Below are 25019 nucleotides of genomic sequence, written 5' to 3'. Positions count from 1 at the left end.
GCGTGCCAGCTTTGGCGCTGGCTCCCCACAGACAGGCATGAGTCACTGCGGGACAGCACCGCTCGGTCTGCCTAGGACGCGCTGTTCTGCGGGGACCACAGCTCCCACTGGGAGCCAGGGCCAACCGGGCAGAGTCTGTGGAAAAATACTGCGGTGGGGTACACCCTGGCACTCTGCTGTGTTTTGTGCTGCCCCAAATTCGCCCGTGGCCTCCTGCCAACCAAGTGGGATTCAGTACATTGGTTTTTAAAAAAAAAAAAAAAAAAAAAAGCCAAGAGAGCAGTTTTTGAGAAGTCCCAGGCCCAGCAGTTAGGCTTGGCTGCTTTCTCTCTCTCCAGGTTAGAATAGCAGCATTATGTGGACCGAGTGCTGGGTATTGGACCAAGATGTACATGATTCGGTCTCATTCAGTCCTCATCTCAGTCTTACGGAGTTGCGCCTTTATCATTCCCATTGTCCAAGTGTTGAAACAGAGGTGCAGAGAAGTGAAAAAACCAAGGTTTAGAGGGAGTTTTCACACTGTGCATTCCTTCCGGGAACCTCTCCAGTTAATTCAAAGTCACAGGGAGGGGCACGGAGGGAGCTGAGGGCACCCACCCCTCCCCACTTCAATGCAAGCAATCCGTTCTTCTTATACGTGGGACTTCTGGTTAATAGTATAAATAAACAGGCCTCCCCTTGTTTATTTGTACTAATAATGTAAAGTACACGAGGTAGACTCTTAGTTGCCTACTCACTATGTATTTTTCCCTTCTTCACTAACAGAACCTCAGTTTTATTTAGTGTGGCATTGTGTCTATAGCTAAAGGACCCCAATCCCAGCCCTGCTTATAGTGTAGGTAGCCAGTGAGATATAAGCTGAAGTCACCAGATGGGGCTTTTAATAAAGGCTCTTAATGAAGAGTTTTCTTCACTCACTGGAAGGTGAGCCCTTTTGGTCCCTTCCTCCGTTTGTCTCCTTTTTCCTGCTTGGAACTGCAAGTGGAGTGCCTGGAGCTCTGAGCCACTTTGGACCATGATTCTTCATTGAACATGAAAGCTCGTGTGAGATGGTTGATCAGGAGCCTGGGGTATTAATGGTATTACAGCATTGCTGTGCCAGCCCCTGCCCTCTCCATGAAAGGAAATGAAGCTCACACGTTAAAAGCCGTAATTTCAGTTTCTGTTATATTCAGCTGAAGTTAAACTTATAAGGCAACGTTTATTTACCTTATGCTGGTCACTGAGCTAAAACTGAATGCACATAATCACTTTGAACCCTTACAGTAACCTGATGCATTAGGTGAGCTCTGGACCCAGGGAGCCTAGATTCCAATCCTTGCCTCTTTCAACTTAGACAAGTGACTCCATCTCTCTGCACCTCATTTGTCTTTGTTCTAAAATGAGAGTATCAGCAGTATTATCTACCTCGTCAGGTGGTTTAGCAGATTAAGTGAGATTATGTACATAAAGTATATACCCTGGCACATAGTAGGTGCTCAATGAATGTCAACTAGTTTTTAAAATTTATTTTATCGAACTGTAGTTGATTTACAGTGTTGTGTTAATTTCTGCTGTATAGCAAAGTGATTCAGTTAACACATTCTTTTTCATATTCTTTTCCATTATAGTTTATCACAGGATATTTGAATATAGTTCCCTGTGCTCTACAGTAGGACTTTGTTGTTTATCCATCTATATATAATAGTTTGCATCTGCTAATCTCAAACTCCCAATCCATCCCTTCCCCAGCCTTTGGCAACCACAAATCTGTTCTCTGTCTGTGAGTCTGTTTTCTGTTGTAGATAAGTTCATTTGTGTCATATTTTAGATTCCACATATAAGAGAGATCATATGGTATTTGTCTTTGTCTTTCTGACTTACTTCACTTAGTATGATAATCTCTAAGTCCATCCATGTTGCTGCAAATAGCATTATTTCATTCTTTTAATGGCTGAGTAGTATTCCATTTTATGTATGTCCCACATCTTTATCCCATTCATGTTGATGGACTTTTAGGTTGTTTCCATGTCTTGGCTATTGTAAATAGTGCTGCCATGAACATAGGGATGTATATATCTTTTTGAATTATAGTTTTGTCCAGATATATGCCCAAGAGTGGGATTGCTGGATCCTATGGCAGCTCTGTTTTTAGTTTTTTGAGGAACCTCCATGCTCTTCTTCATAGTGGCTGCACCAATTTACATTCCCACCAACAGTGTAGGAGGGTTCCCTTTCTCCACATCCTTTCCAGCATTTGGTATTTGGATATTTCTTAATGATGGCCATTCTGACTGATGTGAGGTGATACCTCATTGTAGTTTTGATTTGCATTTCTCTAATAATTAGCACTGTTGAGCATCTTTTCATGTGCGTGTTGGCTATCTGTATATCTAATGAAAGTCAACTATTATCCCCATTATATAGATGAGGAAACGGGTAGATGGATACAAGTTTCCACAGCCCAAGTGAGGAGGGGACAGGAGTTTGAATTCAGACAGAATTCTGTTACAAATTAAAATAAATCAGATACTCACTATTAGATGGCCTGTAAGGATTATTCTTATTTTAAGTTCTGTCTAGTCTAATGTTATACGCATCTGTGAAATAATGAATATGAACTAATATATGTCACTGCTTTTCAACTAGTGAAAAAACATTTGGTTTAATGTTTTTTTGCGGCCTCTCCTCAAACCAGCAGAACCTCTGAAATAGGTTGCCTCTTTAAAACATTGGGTTTAATGTCCCAGCTGTGTACTCAGCGTGGACAGGGCTGGGAATACAACAAAGAATAAACTGATAAGATAGAGTTCTGTCCTTCAGGAGCCCCCAGTCTGGTGAGGCAAAGGGGCTCATCAGCAGGGCTCACAACCAGTAATGTGTTAAGTATCATGCAGGGATTCCCGAGCTGTATGAGCTCAAAGAAGGGGCTCCTAACCCAGGAATCAGATGAAGGCCTCTGAGGAGGCATTGACATTTAATGCTGAAGAAGGTGTGGTAGACAGCTTCTGCCATGGCCCCTGGTGATCCCTGCCCACCTCGTCTATTCACATCCTTGTGTCACCCCCTCCTCCGTGTGTGCCTAGACCCGGTGACTTGATTCCAGAGAATAAAATGCGGCAAAATGGGGACTTCCCTGGTGGTCCTGTGGTTAAGACTTTGCCTTCCAATGCAGGGGTTGCGGGTTCGATCCCTGGTCGGGGAAGCTAAGATCCCACAAGCCTTGCGGCCAAGAACCAAAACATAAAACAGAAGCAATATTGTACAAATTCAATAAAGACTTTCAAAATGGTCCACATCAAAAAAAATTTTTTTTAATGTGGCAAAATGATGTGAATGTCGCTTCCAAGATTAGGTTCTGAACTCTGACTTCCATCCCACTGGCACTCCCCTCTTGCCGCTCACTCTGCCAGCTGCCGTGTTGTTGCATGTGCCGTAGAGAGGCCCACATAGTGAAGGAGCTAGGAAGACTTCTGGCCAATGGCTTGTGAGGACCTGAGACCCTCAGTTCCAACACCCCATGAGGAGCAGAATTCTGCCACAGTCATGCCAGGCAAGCGAGGGGCCTACTCAGTCAGGCCTTGGGATGACCCAGCGCCAGAGGACCCAGTTCAGCAGCGTCTGATTCCTGACCCCTAGAAGCCTGAGATTTTAAAAATGTTGCTGTTTTAAGTTACTCTGTTGTTGGGGAAATTTGTTATGCAGCAACAGATGACCTCTACAGAGGGGCAGGAATTAGCCGTGTGTCAGAAGGAAAGAAAGGGAGGGTGGGAGGTCGTTCTGGGTATGGGGACCAGCTGTGCAGAGGCCCAGACGGAAGAGAGAATGGCTGGATTAGAGAGCAGGCCACAAATGTCCATTCCATGAGGTGAGGAACCTTCACCTGTTCACCCCGCCACCATATCCCCAGTGCTGGGAATGTGAAGAGTGGGCATGCAGTAGGTGCTCAATAAATGTATGGGAGGTGTGGTCAAGGGAACTGAATGCAAAGAAGAATCTTGGGAGGAGAGCTCAGGGCGCATAGCGAGGCCTCCTGGCCTCCACTCTGAGCCTGGACTGGTCCTCGGGCCCATGGGAGCCTTGGCTGGCAATTCAGTGGGCTGATGGCCGCCCAGTGAGGATGGCCTGGACACTGGGCCTGGAAATAAGGCTCAGGAGGAGAGGGGGAGGCTGACACAGGCCTGCAGGCCAGGGATGGCCTGGACCAAGCTGGCCGTTGGGATAGGGGAGACCCGTGACCAGATCTGGGGCATCTATTGGAAGGACAGCCCATGGTACCTGCCCATGGATTGGATGCATGGGTGGAGGGGAAATGGGAACATCAAGGGACACTGTTTTGGTCAGAGTGACCTGGTGGATGGTGGTGCTGCTTTTGGTGATAGAGAATATTACAGGTGACCCCTGGGCAGGTCACTTAGCCTCTGTATGCCTCAGTCTTACTCATCAATAAAGTAGGGTTAGTAACTCCTACCTAGTAGAGCTGTTGTAAAAATTAAATGAGATGATGGCTACAAACACCTGGAAAAAAACAAGACACACACATAATTTATATGTAGTCTATGACTTATATATTATATGTGTGATTTTCTTGAAGTGTAGTCGATTTACAGTTACATTAGTTTCAGGTGTACAACATAGTGCTTCGATATTTTTATAGATTATGCTCCATTTAAAGTTATTATAGAATATTGGCTTTGTTCCCTGGGCTGTACATTACATCCTTGTATCTTATTTATTTGTATTATATTAGAACCCTGGAGAAGGAATAACTTGGGGTGCTGCAGGGGCACCAAGAGAGATGTTCACTTTTGGAATTTTTTTTCTCCAGTTTCTATCCCTGGGAAGAAACAAGCCACTCAAAGGAAGTAAGAACCCTCTTGATGAAAACTCACTTTTGCCAGTTGTGGCAAAGGCAAAGGACATTAGGTTTTTGCTGCCATCTGCAAATGGCACCCTCCTGAGAACGGCCTCTCCTCAAACCAGCAGAATCTCTGAAATAGGATGCCTCTTGGAACGATTAAGTTTGGGCCCACTTGCATCTTGACATCATTCAGGGTCTGAACGTTCCGTCTCGCCACTACAGATGTATAGATTTCAGGGTTCCGAGGGCTAACGGGGAATCGTGACATACTTGTGGCTCAAGTCATCTCTTAGCTTTCAGGCCCAGTCGTGCTCGCTCACATAACACATGGCTCGGGAGCTTGATGTAGGTACCAGCTACCCTGTGTGTCCGATATGTGTCATGTCAGTCCCTCCGATGTTAAGTTCCTGATTGTACGTGTCATCTGTGCAGTCATTCTAACTCTCCAGATCAAGAATTTCGCCTCCCAGGAACAGTTGGCAATGTCCAAAGACATTTTTGGTTGTTACAACCGTGGGGGATGGAGTGGAGAGGGGTGCTACTGTCATTTAGGGGGTGGAGACCAGGGATGCTGCTAAACACCCTACAATGCACAGAACAGCTGCCACCACAGGGAATGATCCAGCCCCACGTGTCAGCAGTAATGACATTGAGAAACTCTGCTCTAGAGCTACTTGTTTGTCGAACAAATTCTGAGTGCCTACTGTATGCCAGGTCCCATTCAGCCCTGCAGGTAAGACTGTGAATGAAACCAGTGAAGTTCTTCCCCTCATGGAACAAACATTCTGATGGAGAAGACGGATAAGAAACTGGGGTACAAATTAGTACATTTCCTAAGATAATTTCAGATGATGAAAACTGCTGTGTGAACAGGGTCTATGTGTGTTTTCACACACAGTTGTTCCCTTGTACTTGGCACAGTGCTTGCCATGGAGTAGGGCTCAGTGAGTTTTCACCGATTCCGCAGTGACTAAGACCCTGCTGTTGGTTAACTATGTGCCCTTGGGGCAAGGTCATCTCCTCGTGCCTCAGTTTTTTCATCTGTAAAGCGGGGATTATCACAGGACCCACCTGGTAGAATTGTGGCGATCAAATGAGAGGATATATATAAAGGGCTTGAACATCCTTGCCCACAGTAAATGCTCAATAATGTTAGTGACATTCATTCATTCATTCATTCCTCCCCTTTGCCATGGGGTCAACTGTAACAGTCTTTGCTCTGACTCCTTGGTTCCATCTCTGCCCTTCACCTTTGGCAGCTGTCATTGGTTACAAGTGCCCAGAACAGTGTAATAGGGCCCTCCAGCTGGTATGAGAAGGATGGTGACAAAAGGACTTGGAGAGAAAAAGGAGCATGGTTGAACGTAGTCCATGTCACCACTGGGGAGGTGCACAAATGCAGCTTGTTGGTGCTTCAGGGGCGTCATGGCGAACATCCGTGGGGACCATTTTTTCATGTCCTGGCACCCTGGTAGCTTACACAGGTCCCCAGCTGGCTTCTGACCTCCTAGTAAGGTTTCCTCTTCTTCCACTGCCAACTTTTTCTTCTTATCTGTGTCTGCTTCCCAAGGGGGAAACTATGGCCTAAGGTCTCGGTTCTCCACCTAGGTGAGTCAACAGCCTTTTGGTCAAAGTAAGAGGAAATCAGTTTGAAATGGACTTAAGCCAAAAAAGGAAATGCATTAGCTCGTGTAACAGAAAAGTCAGGGCATGGCAGGATTCAGGATGCAGTGTTTCCAGGAATCTCTCTCCCTTGATCTCATTTCCTCTATTTTGGCTATATCCTCAGGCAAGTACTTCCAAACACGGGCTTAACCTCCCCATTCCATCCCCACCAACAACTCTGGACTCACATTCAACAGGTTGAGGAACCTCAGCTGAAAGAGAGCATCTCTTTTGCAATAGTTCCAGCAAAAATCTTGGGGTCAACTGCGATTGGCCCATCCTGGGTCAGGTGTCCATTCCTGAACCAATCCCTGCAGCTGTGAGTATGTGGTGTTTTGATTGGCCAGGCCTGGGTCATGTGCCTGCCCTCTGGTCTGGAATAGGAGCAACTCCACCCATACAGTCTAGATTGAGAACAGAGGGGAGGTGTCACCCCAAAGCAAAATCAGGGTGCTGTTACAAAAGGTAGCCCAAACCACAGATGCCATCTGTACCATCTGATTGAGCATAAAACCCAAAGGCTGAAGTCCCCAGTTCTTCCCAACTTAACCGAGTGGTGGGTTAACACTGTCAGCCAGCTCTCTTTTTTGGTGAGCAGATGTCAGCGTGGTGGCATTCCCATGAAAGACAGAAGGCTTCAGGAAGGATAACGCCCAGCTGGGCCCAGCAATCTCCCCAGTGCCAAATGCTTCCTGATATCAACTGGACATAACACCCACACCCATCACCTCTTCCCTGGAATGACCTCCTGGCCTTTCCGTAGAGCAGAAGGTTCCGTGGATCTCCTTCTCCACATAAAACTCACCTAAATTTGGAAAACAAACTCATGAAACCAGGTTTAATCTCACAAAGTAAACTCAGGGTGAAATCTGACCTATTTCTTTTTTTAAGCGAGAGATTTGGACATGCCTGCAACTGTTTTGCTGGTTGTTTTAAAAATTTAAATCCATTTGTATCTGGTGTTTTTAAACTTCTTCCCGTGTTATCTGCTTTAAAATAAGAACAAGAAATAGAAATGACTCTGAACTTTCTCCTTGTTCGGGTTGTTAATGGAATAAATATAATAAAAGCGTACAAAACTAAACATCATGCAATTAAGAAAAACAACGCTTTTCAGGAGGGCTAACTTGAATAGAAACTGTGGAATAATAAGAATAGTAGTAGTATTAGTTCAGGTATATTGCACATCTATGAACCAGGCATCGTTCTGAGCACTTCATCAATACGTGCTAACTTCTAATATTGTCCCCATTTATGGATGAGGACACTGAGACACAGAGAGGTGAAGTGATTTGGCTAGGGTGACAGTGGCTGCTAAATGATCGAGCAGGGATTTGAAGCCGGCTAGTCTAACTCCACTGGCCCACAGGCCTAGGACAATCTGGTTCCCAGCCATTGCATCTTAAGGTGACTCACTCCTTCTAGATGGCTGAGAGCTTACCCCACTTGAACCTGTTTTCAGGTTCATTCAGCAAAGGCTGCATTTTATGACTGCCTGATGTTTTTGTAGTTAAGGCTGAACCCATATTGGTAAATGGACTCTCTCAAAATTCTTCCTCTGCCAAAGTGCTGTTAAGCATGCAATCCTCAAAGCACTTCGCATATACAAACTTCAAAGCCAATTACATCCAGCCTGACGTGACCGGAGGGGCACCTCCCAAGGCTCTGGCAGAGATGACAATTGGCAATGGAGCTGTTTTCTTAATGATGTTTCATTTTGATCAAACCAGAAAAAAATGTGCATACTGCTCAAAAGGCTATTTACGAACTCCAGCTATGGCCACTGACCCGCATCTAATTCTGCTAATCACACAAACACAAGTTTTATCCCCATCCGTGGAATACGTTCCCAGCTCACCCCCACCTGCCACCCTCCTTCCCATTCCCATACTCACCCCCCCAAGACAGCACTTTTGTTTGTCACTTACAATTGCTGTAATTAGTACTGTCTGCACAGCAATACCAGTCCCGTTCCCTTTTCTTGCTCCTTGTCCCAAGATGTGCCAGTAAAACAGAGAGCTTTGAGTTTCTGTAAAGTCTAAACAATCTCAAATGTGCAGGGCTGCATTTGTAAAAAAAAAAAAGTTCAGAGGATGAGTCCAACTTCAGATTTCCATCTATAAACAATCTATATCTGTTAGGATTAGGATTCACTAAATATAACAGAACGCCCCCCTCCAATATGTTATGTCTTAAACAAGATCAAAGCTTTAATTATTCTCTCATAAAAATATCAGAGATCCAGATGACTGTCTTTCTGTTCTGCCATCCTCAGCATGTGGCCACCAACTTCAAGGTCATCTTATGATTCAAAGTGGCTGCTTCAGTTCCAGGCTTCACGTCTACCTTCTAGGAGAGCAGCCAGAAGAAACTGCAAAGCCAAAAGGCCCTCACACCCTCCCTTCTACAGAACCTTCATGGTAATAACGCCCCCCCAAGTTCTTTTTATGTCTCCTTGGTCAAGTCATAGTCATGTGGTCATATCTAGCCACAAGGGGTGCTAAGAAATGTAGTCTTTGGACATTGGCTCGCAATCAGCAGTCTCTGTTACCATCAGTGATGTAGTATGACTAGATCAGCCCAGGAGAACTGGAGTTCTGATCACCCAGAACAGTGCTTGGGGACCAAGGAGTCCCCTGGTGCTTCCTCCATCATTCATTGACCCTAAGTCTTCATTACCTGGGACAAACTCCCTTCTTCCAGATCTGGAGATAGGAGTGACTTATTGGTCCTAGGTAAATTGGCTCAGCAAAATGAAAGGAGCAATCTCCTTCTGTTCTCAGGAGTATGTCTCCACTCCTGTGCCCCAGAGGCAGCCATGATCTCTCTAGCTGAGAACCTGTCCCCCTCTTTCACAATCTGCTTGACTCTACCGCACCTACTCCAATAGAAAAGTATTTCAAGGCTCTGCTTTGGGTTTCTTTATCTCCCCCCCAAGGTGGCATTGCCAACGTATTGGCTCTTCTGCTGTCTGTTTTACCTTCCTTCTCTTATTCTTAATGCCCCATCAGCTCTTTCTAGAATCCTAGAGATTGGCTATAGGGTGGCGGGGTGGAGCTCAGAGGAAGTGGGATCTCCTTCATGGGGAGCCCAGTGGGATGGCCATGGTGGGGAGGGGTAGACAGTGGAGTTGATCGGGAATCACTGGGACTCAAAGACCAGAGGGGAGAACTTGGGTTAAAGCAGAGGTGATTTTACCCCCTGGGAAAGTTTAGCAATATCTGGAGACATTTTCCATTGTCACAGGGTGTGTTCTTGGCATCTAAAGGGTAGAGGCCAGGGATGGTGCCAAACACCCTACAGAGTAGCGCACAGGCCCCCACAGCAAAGCATTATCTGGCCCAGAATATCATTAGCATTGAGGCTGAGATAATCTGGCTTAAAGGGAGCAGAGGATGTAGCTTGATAGTTAAGAGCATGTGCTCTGATGTCAAAAGCTCGGGCTCAAATCCCAGCTGTGACACGTGGCAACTTTATGACTTTGAACAGGCCCCCTGACCGCTCTAGCTTGTCTGCACATCTGCAGTATTGGGGGCTTTCTGAGAGCTGAAGGAGATAATCCCCATAAAGTGTGTTGTCCAGTACCTGGCACCCACACCTCCCTCAAGTTTGCAGAGTGGGATTGAGTGTGAGAAATACTTAAGTATACATCAGGATTGCCAGGCTGAGGTTTATAAAATTTACATCCCATCATGCAAAGCGAAAGAAAACAAAAGGTTGATTCTAAAGATGAAAAACAAGAAACAGAAATCTCACGTGATTTTGCAAGTACCGCTCCAGGCCGAACCAAAAGGCGAGAAGGAAGTGCCATTCCACCGAGCTGTGTGCAGGAAGATGGCGGGAACGCTGGCCACCCGGACCCTCTCCTCCTGCACTCCACAAACGCTCACAGCAGTGCTCCTCTTAGGAGTGTTTGAGGTTTGGACGGGCCTTCCCCTGTCCAGATTTCTGGTTAAATTTGGTCTCACTGAGCTGAGGCTATTTAAACAAAGACTTGACGCAGAAGAGAGAAGGAAACGTTTGAGAAATGTTTCCAGAAAGAGCGATCCAGGCAGAGGAAACAGCAAGAAGAAAGCCCTGAGCAGAAGCACAGCTGGTATTCTGGAGCAGCGAGCGGCCAGCGTGGCTGCAGCAGAGGAGGTTGGAGCGCGGTGATGCGGGGAGACCTGGGGCTCTGGAACTTCACTGGGACCTTCGCTGTACTCTTATTTAGATGAGAAGCTACTGCGAAGTTTTGAGCAGAGCAAGGACTTGATTGGCCGGATTTTGACAGAGTCCTTCTGCTATTATGTTGAGCATGGACTGTGGGGCATCAGGGAGGGGCAGGGAGCCCAGAGGAGGCGGCCACGGGAGTACAGGTGGGAGGCGATGAGAGGAAAATGGGGCGGGGGGTGGTGAGGAAGATATTCGGGGTATATTTTGAAGCTGGGACAGTAGATGTTTGGCTGATGGCTTGGGGGTGGTTATAAGAGAGAGAGTCACCATCGAGAGTGACCCCAAATGTTTTTGACCTGAGAAACTTTGTCGTGGGTTCAGTAGTGCCCCCCCAAAGGCTGTGCCTGAGTTCCAACCCCTTGAACCAGTGATAGTGACCTTATTTGGGAAAAGGGTCTTGCAGAGGTAATTAAGTTATGGATCTCAAGATGACATGATCCTGGATAAAGGTGGACCCTCAATCCAATGACAGATATCTTTGTAAGAAAAGGAGAGGACACAGAGACACACAGAGTTGGGCATGGAAGATGGGGGCAGAGATGGAGTGATGCATCTACAAGTCAAGGAGCGCCAAGGATGGCCAGGCAGCCACCAGAAGTTAGAGGGGCAGGACGGGCTGGATGTGCCCTCAGTGCCTCCAGAAGGAACCAACCATGTGGACACCATGACATCTGACTTCCGACCTCCAGAACTGGGGGAGAATAAATTTCCATCGTTCTAGCCACATAGGTTGTGGTACTTTAGTTTTAGCAGCCACGGGACACTCATACAATGGGAAAGGTGGATTTGCCACTGATTGAGATGGAGCCTCTAGAAGGAGGTTTGTGTAAAAGCGGTGGAGGGTGGGAACCCTAATAAATCCTGTGCAGGGAAGCCATGAGCATCAAATGGAGTGATGTACATCAAGTGCCCAGCATGCCTGACCCCTGCTGTCACACTTGGAACCTTCTCGCCTGACCTCCTCCCTCCTCCGCTGTCTGAAACGGCCCCTACCTTCCACTGTGCCCCGTCATCCCGTCTGATTTCCTTCCCAGCACTTAATACTCTTTGGAATAATCTTATTCTTTGCTTGTTTTTTGTCATCTATTTCCCTAACACCAAGGCTCATACTTGCCCTAAACTGAAATTTGCACGAGGTTGGGGGCTTTCTCTGTTTTTATGTCATTTTATCTTTCATTTCTTTGTTTTGCTCTTTATGCGTTGTTTTCTTTTATGACTCCCCAGGGGTCAGAGCAGTGCCTGGTCCACAGCTGGCCACTGGGAAGCAGTCCTTGAAGGCAGTTAGCTGGTGTTTGGTGACTGCATTCCCTTCTGCATCTCAGACTGATGGGTGGGAACTGTTAACTGTGGTGAAGACCCTCCCGGGCCACGTATTAAAAAGCATAACATTGAGGTTCTGATTCACTAGGTCTGGGTTAGGACTTAGAAATCCACGTTTTTAGCAAGATCCCCACACGATTCTGATGCGAGTTTGCCAAAGTGTGAACCCCTTTGTTGGGCTAAGCTCTTCGAACACATCCTCACACTGCAAAGGGCAGAGAGGCTCTGGAGTTGAACAGAGGTGGAACTCTGTCACTTACGAGCTGGTGATGACCTTGAACATGCCACTTTACCTTTGGGGGCTTAAAAAACAGCCTTTATTTATTCACTAATCTCATAAATCTGCAAGCGAGGCAGGGCTCAGCGGGGACAGCTTGTCTTTGCTTTACATGGTGTCAGCTATGGTGGCTTGCAGGAAAGCTGGCATCAGGAATCCCTGAAGTCCCACTGGCTCTCACAGCTGGTGCTGGTGCTGATGCTGGTGCTGATGCAGATGCTGGTGCTGATGCAGATGCTGATGCTGATGCTGATGCTGATGCAGATGCTGATGCTGGTGCTGGTGCTGATGTTGATGCAGATGCAGATGCTGGTGCTGATGCTGGTGCTGATGCTGATGTTGATGCAGATGCAGATGCTGGTGCTGATGCAGATGCTGGTGCTGATGCTGATGCTGATGCAGATGCTGATGCTGATGCTGGTGCTGATGCTGATGCTGATGTTGATGCAGATGCAGATGCTGGTGCTGATGCTGATGTTGATGCAGATGCAGATGCTGGTGCTGATGCAGATGCTGGTGCTGATGCAGATGCAGATGCTGATGCTGATGCTGATGCAGATGCTGATGCTGATGCAGATGCTGATGAAGATGCTGGTGCTGATGCTGATGCTGATGCAGATGCAGATGCTGATGAAGATGCTGGTGCTGATGCTGATGCTGGTGCTGATGCAGATGCTGGTGCTGATGCTGATGCAGATGCAGATGCTGATGCTGATGCAGATGCTGATGCTGATGAAGATGCTGGTGCTGATGATGCAGATGCTGGTGCTGATGCTGATGCAGATGCTGGTGCTGATGCAGATGCTGATGCTGATGCTGATGCTGGTGCTGATGCTGATGAAGATGCTGGTGCTGATGCTGATGCAGATGCTGGTGCTGATGCTGATGCAGATGCTGATGCTGATGCAGATGCTGGTGCTGATGCTGATGCAGATGCTGGTGCTGATGCAGATGCTGATGCTGATGAAGATGCTGGTGCTGATGATGCAGATGCTGGTGCTGATGCTGATGCAGATGCTGGTGCTGATGCAGATGCTGATGCTGATGCTGGTGCTGATGCTGATGCTGATGCAGATGCTGGTGCTGATGCTGATGCAGATGCTGATGCTGATGCAGATGCTGGTGCTGATGCTGATGCAGATGCTGATGCTGATGCTGAAGGTGGCTGTGCGTTCAAACAGCTGGGGCTCCCCAGGCAGCTCTCTCTATCTCTGGGTTATCTCCCTTCTTGGTATGTCAAGTGTGGTGGCTTTAGGGTGGCTGAGTTTCTTACATGGCAGCTCCAGGGCTTCAAAGGTACATGTCCCAAAGGCAAACTACAGAAGCTGCGTGGCCTCAGAAGTCACTCTGTGTCACTTCTGCCACATTCTGTGGTTAGAGGCAGTCAAAAATCCATATAATTGTCACATCATGAACTATTATTCTTTTTTAACTTTTCTTCCCACCACTTAAAAATGTGAAAACCATTCTCAGCTCCTGTGTGGTACAAAAACAAGCAATGGGCCAGATATGGCCCTTGGGCAGTAGTTTGCAGACACCTGAACTAGATAACCAGCCTCGGGGCCCAGACCCTGGTTTGTTTATGGAATTTGGGATGCAGTGAGAGAGAAGTGAGGGCCAGGAGGCCATCCCGGGGACCATTGCCAAGCTGGAAATTATGGAGCTGTTCCCTTACCCAGCCTGACTACTCTTCACAAAGGCAACAGCCTCTGCCTCTGGGGGTGTGGCCTCTGGGTTCAGGAAGTTGAGAAGTGCGGTCATTCCTCTGTGGCCTCATAAGTAAGCTATGGCCTTGGGGGTGGAGGGTGGGGAATACCAGTTGGATTCAGAGGTCAGCTTGTTGGGAGGTTCACGAGCAGGTAAGAGCTGCCCCTTGGGAGATGCACGCCTCTTCTCAGAGCAGTAGACGCCGTCTCCTCACCTCTCCATAGCAGATGTCCTCATCTGCAAGAGGGGGTCGGGGGGAGAATGTCTGCCTTGTAGATACGCTGGAGGATTATTAATTGATATAGTTAAAGGGCTTTATTGAGTCCTTGGCATAAAGCGAGCACTCAAAAAATGGTAGCGGTTGCTATTTGGGGTAGGCAAAATAGTGTTGTTAAGAGCGTTGGCCTCACAGATAATCTTGAGTTGAACCTTGCTAGCTGTGTGACCTTGGCCAAGTTACTTAACCTCTCTGAGCCTTAGTTTCCTATGGAGTTAATAAAACCAGCCCCTCAGGACTAAACCAAATCATGCATGGGCTGTGTTCATGGATTGAAGGGAGTAAGCAATAAGTCACTATCAATGTGATGCTGATATTATTATTGTTAGGCTGAGTAGAGACTGCCTACCTCATTGGGTGGTAGCTACTCACAGTGGATCATGATAGTATTCATTGTTGCCATTGAAACACTCTTTCCCTCAAGCCCTGAGCTTGATGAGATAGAGACACAAAGGCAGTTAGGGACCAAAAACCCTAGCCTTATTCTGGTAAAGCCAGCTAGAGGAAAGGCAGGTCCCTTTCCACTTCAAGTTACTGTCTAGAAGTTGGGGGGTGCCCCTTTAATTCACAGGAGAAGGCCGAATTAATCACGTGACCACACTAAACGCAGGGGCGGATGGGAAATGTCGTCATTATTCTGGGCAGCCCAGTGCACAGTGAAAATCTTCAGTTACTGTGGAAGCGAAGGGGAACGGATCCTGAGGTTCAATCAATCACAGTCTGTTGAACATAGGAGAACAACAACAACAAATTCATGATGGAAGGTTGGAAAACGGGCCTTGGATGTGTGGCCACGGTCAGGCTTTCTTTCTACTACTGCCCGGGACTGAATTTTCAGGGGTCCGGACACAGGCAGAACTGGCCACTGCAGGCTTACCCACAAGGGAGAGGGAGGAAGGGGGTGGGGGATGGAGAGTCCCAGTAAATACACAGCTATTTTTCTACCACCAATTGGGTGTCACTCCTATTCCCTTAGGAAGGAGAGTTGTGGAAACGTTTCTTCAGAAAGGGCACAGTTTCCTCTGCATGGGCTGAGGCAGGAGTAAAGAAGGGGCATAGGTCTGCCTGCATTTGTCTTTAGACCTTGTATAACCCTGACCTATCCCTCCCCTCAAACCCCCAACCAACCTTCCTCTGGGTGAGTTAGTAGTGGAAGAAATTTCTGGAAAGACAGATCAGTGCCAGGCTTAAAGTTCCCTCCATTTCTGGATGAGTTTTAGAGCCTGGTTCCCTTTGCAGTGGTCGGTGCTTGTGGAGTGTTGAAAGCCAGGGAGACACACATAGGACAGATGCTGCTGGAGAAGGACACGTGAGCGGAGGTGCACGTGGGGCAACCGGCCTGTCTGCCTGCCAGACCAGAGAGGTAAGGGTTTCCAGCTCCAGGTGATGGGGTGGGGTTAGAAAGGAGGCTGGCAGATTGCTCAGCCCCTCCTAATTCATACCACATCTGCTGATGACTGTGGCTTCATTTCCGGAAAAACCTCCCCTAGGGGCTGGGAGAAAATCTCCATGAAATCTGGCACCCCAGGCTTGCGGCTGGTGGATGGGGGAGGTGAGGCCAAGTGAAAAGAATCTGGGCAGGTGCCAGCAAGAAACTGGGGCCACTGGAGGGCATTTGGGAGATGTGAGCGAGTTCGGGCTCAGGGTCCACGTATCTGTGTGGCCTCAGAAGCACTGCGTGTGCCAAGTCATGGCTCCCGAAAGGTGGACATGTGGCCCTGGTGGCACCAGGGACAGTCAGGTGTTGCATTAATGGACATGTTTAAGAAAATGGTTATGCACTTTCATGTTTGCCTTCTTTCTATGACAAATGGTACTAATATATTATCAATAGTAATGATTTTAAGCTTCCTTTAAAGTACATTTATTAAGCGAAAAAATGAGTCAACTTAAATACACACATATTTATCTATCTGTCTATCTATCTATCTATCTATCTATCTATCTATCTATGTAATAGTGGAGCTGGTACTCAGATGTGGCCCAAATCCCAAGGACCGGCTGGGATGGCTTGAATTTGGCAAGCACCAGTGTGGGTAGTGCTGAGTCCCCAACACAGATCTCTGGGTACTTTGGGGAGTGCCCAAATATTTTAAGCGGATTTATAATAAAAGAGGGAAACTGAAGCACTGGTCGAAGTGGTTTTGCCAGGGCCCGTCATTAAACAATCTCCCCACCAGGAGGTGCCAGAAAAAGGCTATCAGCAGGCCCCGACTGCCTTGGGAAGGGGCAACCTTTGTCTTCGGGGCCTGGCTGTCTGTCTCCCATCCCAGAGCCTTTGGACGCACCCCCAATTCCTCCCCTCTACCGCCCCGTGTAGAACATTTCCGTCCCATTCTTGAGTACCTTAGCAATTTGGGCTGGCGTGTTGCTCCTCCCTGGAGAGGCGTACTTGTGGTTTAACCTCCAAGTACAGGACAAAATACTTGGGTTTTGGTTGAAAAGTTCACAGCAGCATCCAGCGGGTGTAAGAGGGGGTTTGTGTTTGGGATGTTTTTAACCCTCTATAATCATCCCAGAGCCTCACAGGCCAGTCCAGCAATGCAGTGCCCTTCCCCAGCTCCCCAGTACGACCACATAGTACAGGACGCCTCGAATCTGATTCCCTGCTCGGCCACTGATGGGCTGTGTGACCTTGAGTGAGTGACTGTGCATCTCTGAGCCTCCATTTACTTGGGATAAAAGAGCAGCAAGAAAGCCAGCCTTCCAAGTGTGTTGTGAGGCTGCAGTGACCCACACGGAGCCCCTCCACTGACATCAGCCTTCCGTGCGGCCTGTCACCTCAACAGGTACCCTCCTACTCACCTTGGAGGATGAGGCCAGACTCTGATCTCCTCACCCACCCTGGAAGATGACGGAGGTTGGTACCACAGGAGAACAGCTCAGGCCCATTACTGCGACCACCCATCTAGGTAAGGAAAAGTGGGCAGGGTTCAAGGGATGTATGCATATGGATGTACATCATAGTAATATTTGTAATGATAAAAATTTAGAAGCAATCTAGATATCACTTCTCATAAGATTTACTCAATAAATCACAGCACTGCCATAAAGGGGAACACACTTTATGTTTACTGTACGTGTGTCTTTACTGAAAATGGTGGTTGACCACTCAGCTTTTACACCCCCCTTCCTCTTTCTTCTTGCCAACCCCACTTTGTTTAGGTATTGATCCCTTTCTGATGCAGCCGTGAGACTCCGGGGAAGCTGACCCCACCCCTAGATCCAGCAGAAAGCTCTACTTAATTGAACCCAGGGGTCGGCAAACATATTCAATAAATGACCAGATAGTAAATATTTAAGGCTTCGCAGGCCACACAGTGTCACAACTAATCAACTCTGATGTTGTGACAGGAAAGCAGCTACAGATGACACATAAATAAGCTTGGCCGTGTTCCAATAAAACTTTACTCACAAAGCCAGCAGGCCAAAGGTGGCCCACCCAGCCTAAGCCAATGGTAAACATCTAACCCCCATCGTGATTGGTTCAGAAACTCAATCTGACCCCCGTCAGTACCAAGCGTAGCCCTGGTGGGAGTTACCGGTCTGACCTTTCATGAGGAATGACCGGGAGGCCCTTTGTGGTCAGAGCAGGGCTCTCAGAGGAGGTGACAGTGGATCTGGGACCTGAAGGTGAAGAGGCAGTCACATAGGAGCTGTGGATGGGATCCTAGGTGCAGGCAACAGCAGGTGCAAAAGCAAGAAGGCTTTGTTCTCAGAAAGAGGCCCAGTGCCTGGGGCAGAGTGAGGGAGGGACAGAGCAGGGGGCAGAAGACGGGCTAGTGCTGGGCCGGCTGGCCTGCAGGGAGCGTGTGCTGTGGTCTAGGCAGAAGGGAAGCCATTAGAGAATTCATCAGAGAGTTTCCGTAAGTTATCTGGTGTCACAGGCCTCGAGAAACATCCAGAAAGTTACATGACCTGCGTTAATGGTCGTTATCTCTAGGAGATAATTGTCCATTCACATTTTGCTTGACTGTGCTTCTTAATTTGTCCACAATATACGTATGTTGAGAGTCAGAAAAATAAACGTGTCCTCAGCTTCATGGCTGTGCAGCTTGTGCTCTTGCACAAGGCCCCGTGCTCAGATAGGCCCTGCACTTGGCACGTTCGTCATCTTAAAATTCCTAATAAAGTTGTCCTTGAATTTGTATTTTTTACGTGAAGTCCGATGGGACAAGAAGCGTGCGTGTACGTGCCCAGAGGAGATGCGCGCCGCGTGCACAGCTCCGTTCCATTCCATACGTGTTCGCTATTCCCCGTGACATCAGAATCCCCGGGTACCCACCACACGCGGCAGGTCAGTGAGACTCAAAGCAAGTCCAAGGCAAGTGTGTTACCTACATAACTGAGCCGTACTGGGGGCGCTGTCAGCTTTCTGTCAGAACCACAACTTGCTTTCAATGCAGAAAGAAGGCAAAGGCAGAAAGAAACACGAACAACCCAGCAACCCCCCCCTCACGCGTGTTACTTCCTTGTATTAGTCAACCATTTACACTGAAAATGATGACTTGGAAGGAAAGGGGAAGACAGTATGAAACCTACGGTTCCTTCGCCTGTCAGTCCTTCCTTACTCACCAGTAAGCGGAAGGTGGAGAGTGTCTGTAGAATGTACCAAGAAGTGAAAGACCCTCGCCCCTCAGTGTCGGGGGTGGACTGTTTCCAGGACCTGCTGTGGATCCAAAATCCACGGATGGATTTTGGATAGATCCATCCAAAATGTGACTGTGACTGATGGATCCGTTCTATCAGCCATTCTATCCTTGGTTCTGCATCTGTGGATTCAACCAACCGGGGATCGTGTGGGTTTTTTTGTTTTAGGTTTTTTTTTTTTTTTAATGAAAAAAAAGTCCTCAATAAGTGGACCTGCACAATTCAAGCCCATGTTGTTCAGGGTCAACCGTAAAACAGTTGAGTTCATTTTGTGCGGCGTTTCCACTCCTCTGGTACCCATGCATATATGAGCCAGGAAATAGAAGTTGTGTGATTTTGGTGATTCTGCTTACAGGTTACATGCTCTTCTATTTGTATTTAGTGTTGGGATTGTGCCATATAAAAAATAATGGCAAAAATGCATGCCATTCATGAATTTAATATCCTATGAGTTTAATATAATTGAATGTAATAGTTTAAAATTAAAATGTTTCCCTGTACTTAGAACATTAAGTTGGGAATAAAAAACACCGTAATAAGTCAAGAGAGAGAGACCGCAGAAGAAAGGGAAAAACCTTTATATTTTAGTACCTTTAGTACCTGTAGCAGCGCTTTTTTTTCCTGCTGTTCGAACCAGGGCCCTGCGTTTTCACTTTGCACTGGGTCCCACAGGTTGTTTAGTGAGTCCCGTGTACTCTGGAGAAAGAAACAAGAGGAGAAATGTTCAAGGGTGCCGAGCAGGGCTTGGCCAGTGAGGGGCTGGCTCTGAGCCCAGGCCTGGCCTCCCCTACCAACATTTGCAGAGAGGAAGGAGCTGGGAGATTTGTTTGCACTCAGTCCACTTCGTCAAGTGGCCTGGCAGGCATCAGCAGTAACTTAGACTTTATCACAATATTTTCTTTGCCTCCCCAGACTGCACCTTCACCCTGAAGGTGAAGTTTGGGGAGGGGGAGCGGCTGCTCTGAGCTCACTCCCCGGGGTCCTCCTGGAGACGTACAAGCACAAAGAAAGCTCATTCTTCTGCTCTTAAAAACAATCAGGCCCTTTCCCTCTGTTATTTATTTTTTCATTTTAAGTCCAATTTAGAAAGAGCTGGGGGCCATGACTCAGTCCTTCCTCGCGCCCCTTGGAGAGGCTGCAGACGGGAGCATGGGGCCCAGCTAATCTCCAGGAGCAATATTTATGCCCCTCTGAGAGGTGGAAGGCAGACACTGCACTGTCAGAGCAGCCAGGAGCTGTGGCCCTGGGGGAGCCCAGCACCCTCCAATAGGGACAGCCTCACCATCGCCAGCTCAGCTTCCCCGCTAGGCTCCTTGGCTTCCGGGGCTAGCAGGGCTGGGGAGCCAGGGCAACAGGTGGCCAGGTGGCCTTTCCAGGGCCTGAGGGAGGGGTGGTGCCAACGGTACCCTCAAGCACCTTCCATGGTGCCCCTCCCGCCCCGCCAGGACCAGATGGGAGCAAGCATACTCTGGAAGGAAGCCTTGTGCCTGGGGGGCCCTCAAGGATCAGGAGGAAAGGAATTGAGAGCAGGAACGCTGTCTGCTCCAGACGGTGGGATGATGTCACCCTCTAGGGGGTGGGGCTGTGACATTTACTCACTGGGCCATTCTGAAGCTTTCTCCAGTGTGGCCATCCAGCACACAGACAGAGTAGGGGAAGGAGCTTGGCTTTGCCTTCCCTAGGGGCAAGTTTGAATGCCGGCCCCCAGTCTCTGGAGCACCGCCTTCGTCTGGCTGATACAAGGAGGGCACATAGAGGTACTCCATGCATGTTAGTTTTACTTATAATCAAGGTGCCCCAGAACCTAAAATGTCCCGATTTTTAAATGTCAGTGTGTCAGAGACTGCTGTTTGTCCCCCAAATTTATTTTCTCCTTCTTCCTGGATAATGGCACTTCTGGATTTTAGCTGGGCTCAGCTAAAATCCAGAAGATGGATAATGGCCATCCCGAATAAGCTACACCTTCAGCAGCTATATGGTCTAGAAATATAATGTTATTGTTACGAAGGGGAAAGAAAAGGGATAAGCTGGTTTTGCTAATAGATTAAAAATTCTTTTTAAAAAAGTGTATTTTATTGAAGTACAGTTGATTTACAATGTTGTGTTAATTTCTGCTGTATAGCGAAGTGAGTCAGTTACACATATGTATTCTTTTTCATTACGGTTTATTACAGAATATTGAATATAGTTCCCTGTGCTGTACAGTAGGACCTTGTTGTTCATCCATTCTGTATGTAATGGTTTGCATCTGCTAAGCCCAGCCTCCCACTCCATCCCCACTGCACCACCACTCCTGCCTCGGCAACCACAAGTCTGTTCTCTGTCTGTGAGTCTGTTTCTGTTTCGTTAGGTAAGTTCATTTGTGTCGTATTTTAGATTCCACATACAAGTGATATCATATGGTATTTGTCCTTTCTCTTTCTGACTTACTTCACTTAGTATGATAATCTCTAGGTCCATCCATGTTGCTGCAAATGGCATTATTTCAGTCTTTTTAATGGCTGAGTAGTCTTCCATTGTGTATATGTACCACATCTTTAGCCATTCATCTGTTGATGGAAATTAAGGTTGCTTCCATGTCCTGGCTATGGTAAATAGTGCTGCAGTGAACATTGGGGTGCATATATCTTTTTGAATTAAAGTTTTTGTCTCTTCCAGATATATGCCCAGGAGAAAGATTGCAGGAGCATATATGGTAACTCTATTTTTAGTTATTTTTTTTGCGGTACGCGGGCCTCTCACTGTTGTGGCCTCTCCCATTGCAGAGCACAGGCTCCAGACGTGCAGGCTCAGCGACCATGGCTCACGGGCCCAGCCGCTCCGCGGCATGTGGGATCTTCCCGGACCGGGGCACGAACCCGTGTCCCCTGCATCGGCAGGTGGACTCTCAACCACTGCGCCACCAGGGAAGCCCTATTTTTAGTTTTTTAAGGAACCTCCATACTGTTCTCCATAGTGGCTGCACCAATTTACATTCCCACCATCAGTGTAGGAGGGTTCCTTTTTCTCCACACCCTCTCCAGCATTTATTATTTGTAGACTTTTTAATGATGGCTGTTCTGACCAGAGTCAGAAGAGTCAAAACTACTATCTCATTGTAGTTTTGATTTGCATTTCTCTAATAATTAGCAATGTTGAGCATTTTTTCATGTGCCTGTTTTCCATCCATATGTCTTCTAGGAGAAATGTCTATTTAGGTCTTCTGCCCATTTTTGATTGGGTAGTTTGTTTTTTGATATTGAGTTGTATGAGCTGTTTCATATATTTTAAAAATTAATGCCTTATCGGTCACATCGTTTGCAAATATTTTCTCCCATTCTGTAGGTTGTCTTTTCGTTTTGTTTATGGTTTCCTTTGCTGTGCAAAAGCTTTTAAGTTTAATTAGGTCCCATTTGTTTGTTTTCTTTTATTTCCATTACTTTAGGAGATGGATCTGAAAAGATCTTGCTGCGATTTACATCAGAGTGCTCTGCCTATGTTTTCCTCTAGGAGTTTTATAGTATCTGGTCTGACATCTAGGTCTTTAATCCATTTTGAGTTTATTTTTGTCTGTGGTGTTAGAGAATGTTCTAATTTCATTCTCTTACCTGTAGCTGTCCAGTTTTCCCAGCACCACTTGTTGAGGAGACTGTCTTTTCTCCACCGTATATTCTTGCCTCCTTTGTCACAGGTTACTTGACCGTAGGTGTGTGGGTTTATTTCTGGGCAAGGTAGGGTCTCTTAAAGATGAGGGTACAAAGGTTTATGGCATTGAGTATGAAGTAAGATATGCTTCGCCTGGGATCAGTGAGAAGCTCTGGGTACCTGGGGCCAACAGGAGGCACAGGGACCTCTGGCATGATGCATTTTAATCACCCACCTCCCATATCAGACACGATAGAGAGGGGGATACAGATAAAGAGGGAAGGGGGTCTGCCCCTGAGCAGACACCCAGGTAGCGGCAGCGCTGGGCCTTGAGAGAGGTGTCTGCACGTAAAACAGAAAATTGAAATATGCAAGGGACCCAAGATTCCCTCACTCACGGGCTGGGTAACCCTCCAACTCCTTTGTAAGTAGCCTTGATGGGGAGATGCCCAAAGGGTCCCCAGGGTGTGTTGAAATGGGGTGGGGAGCCTCTCAGATTTCGCAGAGGGCCCGCCCCTGCAGTTTTCTGATCACAGCTGCTCTTGAGGGTCCCCTGGCCCCAGGCCCCCTTCAGCACACCTGACTCATGCCTCTGTCATCACAGGAGAGCTGTTCTCCCAAACAGAGGGAAGAGGCTGCAGTGTGCTCATGGGCAGCTGCAAATGAGGGGTCTCTGAGCTACCAAACGTCAGCAGAGCAAAGACTCTTTTTAACCAGAAGAGTGAGGCTTAGGAGGTTAGAAGGATGTCCTGACAAATCATTACTTCCCAGCTTGACCCACAGGTCGTGGGTTTCACCGTGTACTCTTCTCTTCTGAACCTAAGTCTTTTGAAGATGGAGGCAGGAGCACAACACATAGGAACATATCCTGGCTCTGCTACTTACTAGCTGTGTGACCTTAGATGATGTACATAACCTCTCTGAGCCTCTACTGCCTCATCTGTAAAACGGGGTTAGATAGGAGTAGTTCCTTGGCAGGGTTGTGAAGATTAAATGAGTAGTGCACAAATCTCATTTGTTTATGAATTTTCATTATGAGTGTTGGATGAAACACTACAAATGGCTACTTTTGTTTTCTTATGGACAGTGTCCTTAACTAGTGTGTTGGTTTCCTATGGCCACTGTAACAAATTACCACAAACTTAATGGCTTAAAATAATGCAAATTAAGGATCTTACTGTTCTGCAGTTCCAGAAATCCTAAAGTCGAGGCCAAGTTCCTTCTTGAAGGCAAGGCTCCGTTCCCTTGCTTGTCCAGCCTCCAGAAGCCTCCTGCCTTCTTGGCTTGTGGCTCTTCCCTCCATCTTCAAAGCCAGGAGCATCTTCAAATCTCTCTGTCATCACATCTCCCTCTCTGACTCCAACCCTCCTGTCTCCCTCTTAAGGACCCTTGTGATTAATCCAGGATAATCTTCTCATCTCATAATCGTAACTTAATCGCATCTTTGAAACCCCTTTTGCCATGGAAGGAAACACTCACAGGTTCTGGGGATTAGCATGTGGACACATATAGGGGGCCATTATTCTCCTTCCACAACCAGTGATAGTGATTAAGGGAACAAATGGGCCTGAGAAGCCATCTTTAAGGTGGCTGTTTGGATTGTCATTTTCTAAGATATGCAACAAAGGCTCAAATAACAAGGGTTAAAACAAGATTAATATCTTTTTTCTCTCTCTCTCTCTCCTCCCCTCCTCTAGCTCTCTATCTGTCGTTTTCCTCTCTTTCTATCAGGTCCTCATTCTCTGTGACCTGATGCTCTGCCATCACTAGGGTGCTCCAGGTAACTCTCCACCCACACCTGCAGACTAGCCAATGGGAAATGGGGGGAGGGGAGAGAGAGAGAAAAAAAAACCCTCCCAACCCTCTTCCTTTTATGGACATACCCAGAAGTTGGAGCCTTGACTTTCAGCACCATCCATTGACTGGAACTTGGCCACACAGCTGCAAGGAGGGTTGGGAAATATGGTCGTTCTAGGTGGCCACATGCCAGTAAAAATGGGAGTCCTAGTACTAAAAAGGAAGGAGAATGTTAATATTAGGAGACAAATAGCAATTCTGCCATAGGGCTGAGAGAGGAGAGAAAACGGAGATCTCCGTCACAGACATGGGCTGGAGGGGAGAATAAGCAGCTCCTCCCAGGCGGGAAGATACAGAAGCACCCATCACACACACAGTTAATAGCTTAGTCAGTTTCTAGTTTCGTTCCTCCTTCCTAAGAGGACCCCTGCTTTGGTCAAGATCACAAAGCACTTGGCTAAAAAGTTTGATCTCCCAGTCTCCCTTGAGACCGTGAACGTGAGCAGAAATCTGCTGGGGATATCTGGAACAGCTTTCAGCTTCCTGATAGAAACACCCTCCCTTCTCGCTTCTCTGGTCTTCCTCTTCCTACCAGAAGCTCAGGAGTTTCTGCAGGTGCAGCAGCATCTGTCAGACATGACAAAGGG

At 47.3% G+C, this 25019-nt stretch overlaps 1 long non-coding RNA gene across 1 annotated transcript in view; it reads left to right on the top strand.

The window, feature by feature from the left end:
- The window catches only part of LOC116739488, a 182340-nt gene that overhangs the window by 152485 nt on the left and 4836 nt on the right, over window positions 1-25019 (top strand). Inside the window, exons 5-6 of the long non-coding RNA XR_004345600.1 lie at window positions 15541-15664; window positions 17091-17213. This is a non-coding gene — a long non-coding RNA (uncharacterized LOC116739488). The remainder of the gene's footprint in view (window positions 1-15540; window positions 15665-17090; window positions 17214-25019) is intronic.

Source organism: Phocoena sinus, chromosome 15 (genome assembly GCF_008692025.1).
Source record: "Phocoena sinus isolate mPhoSin1 chromosome 15, mPhoSin1.pri, whole genome shotgun sequence".
NCBI classification, from domain to species: Eukaryota; Metazoa; Chordata; class Mammalia; order Artiodactyla; family Phocoenidae; genus Phocoena; species Phocoena sinus.
The sequence above is the reverse complement of the archived record's forward strand: the minus strand, read 5'-3'. Positions and strand labels throughout refer to the sequence as shown.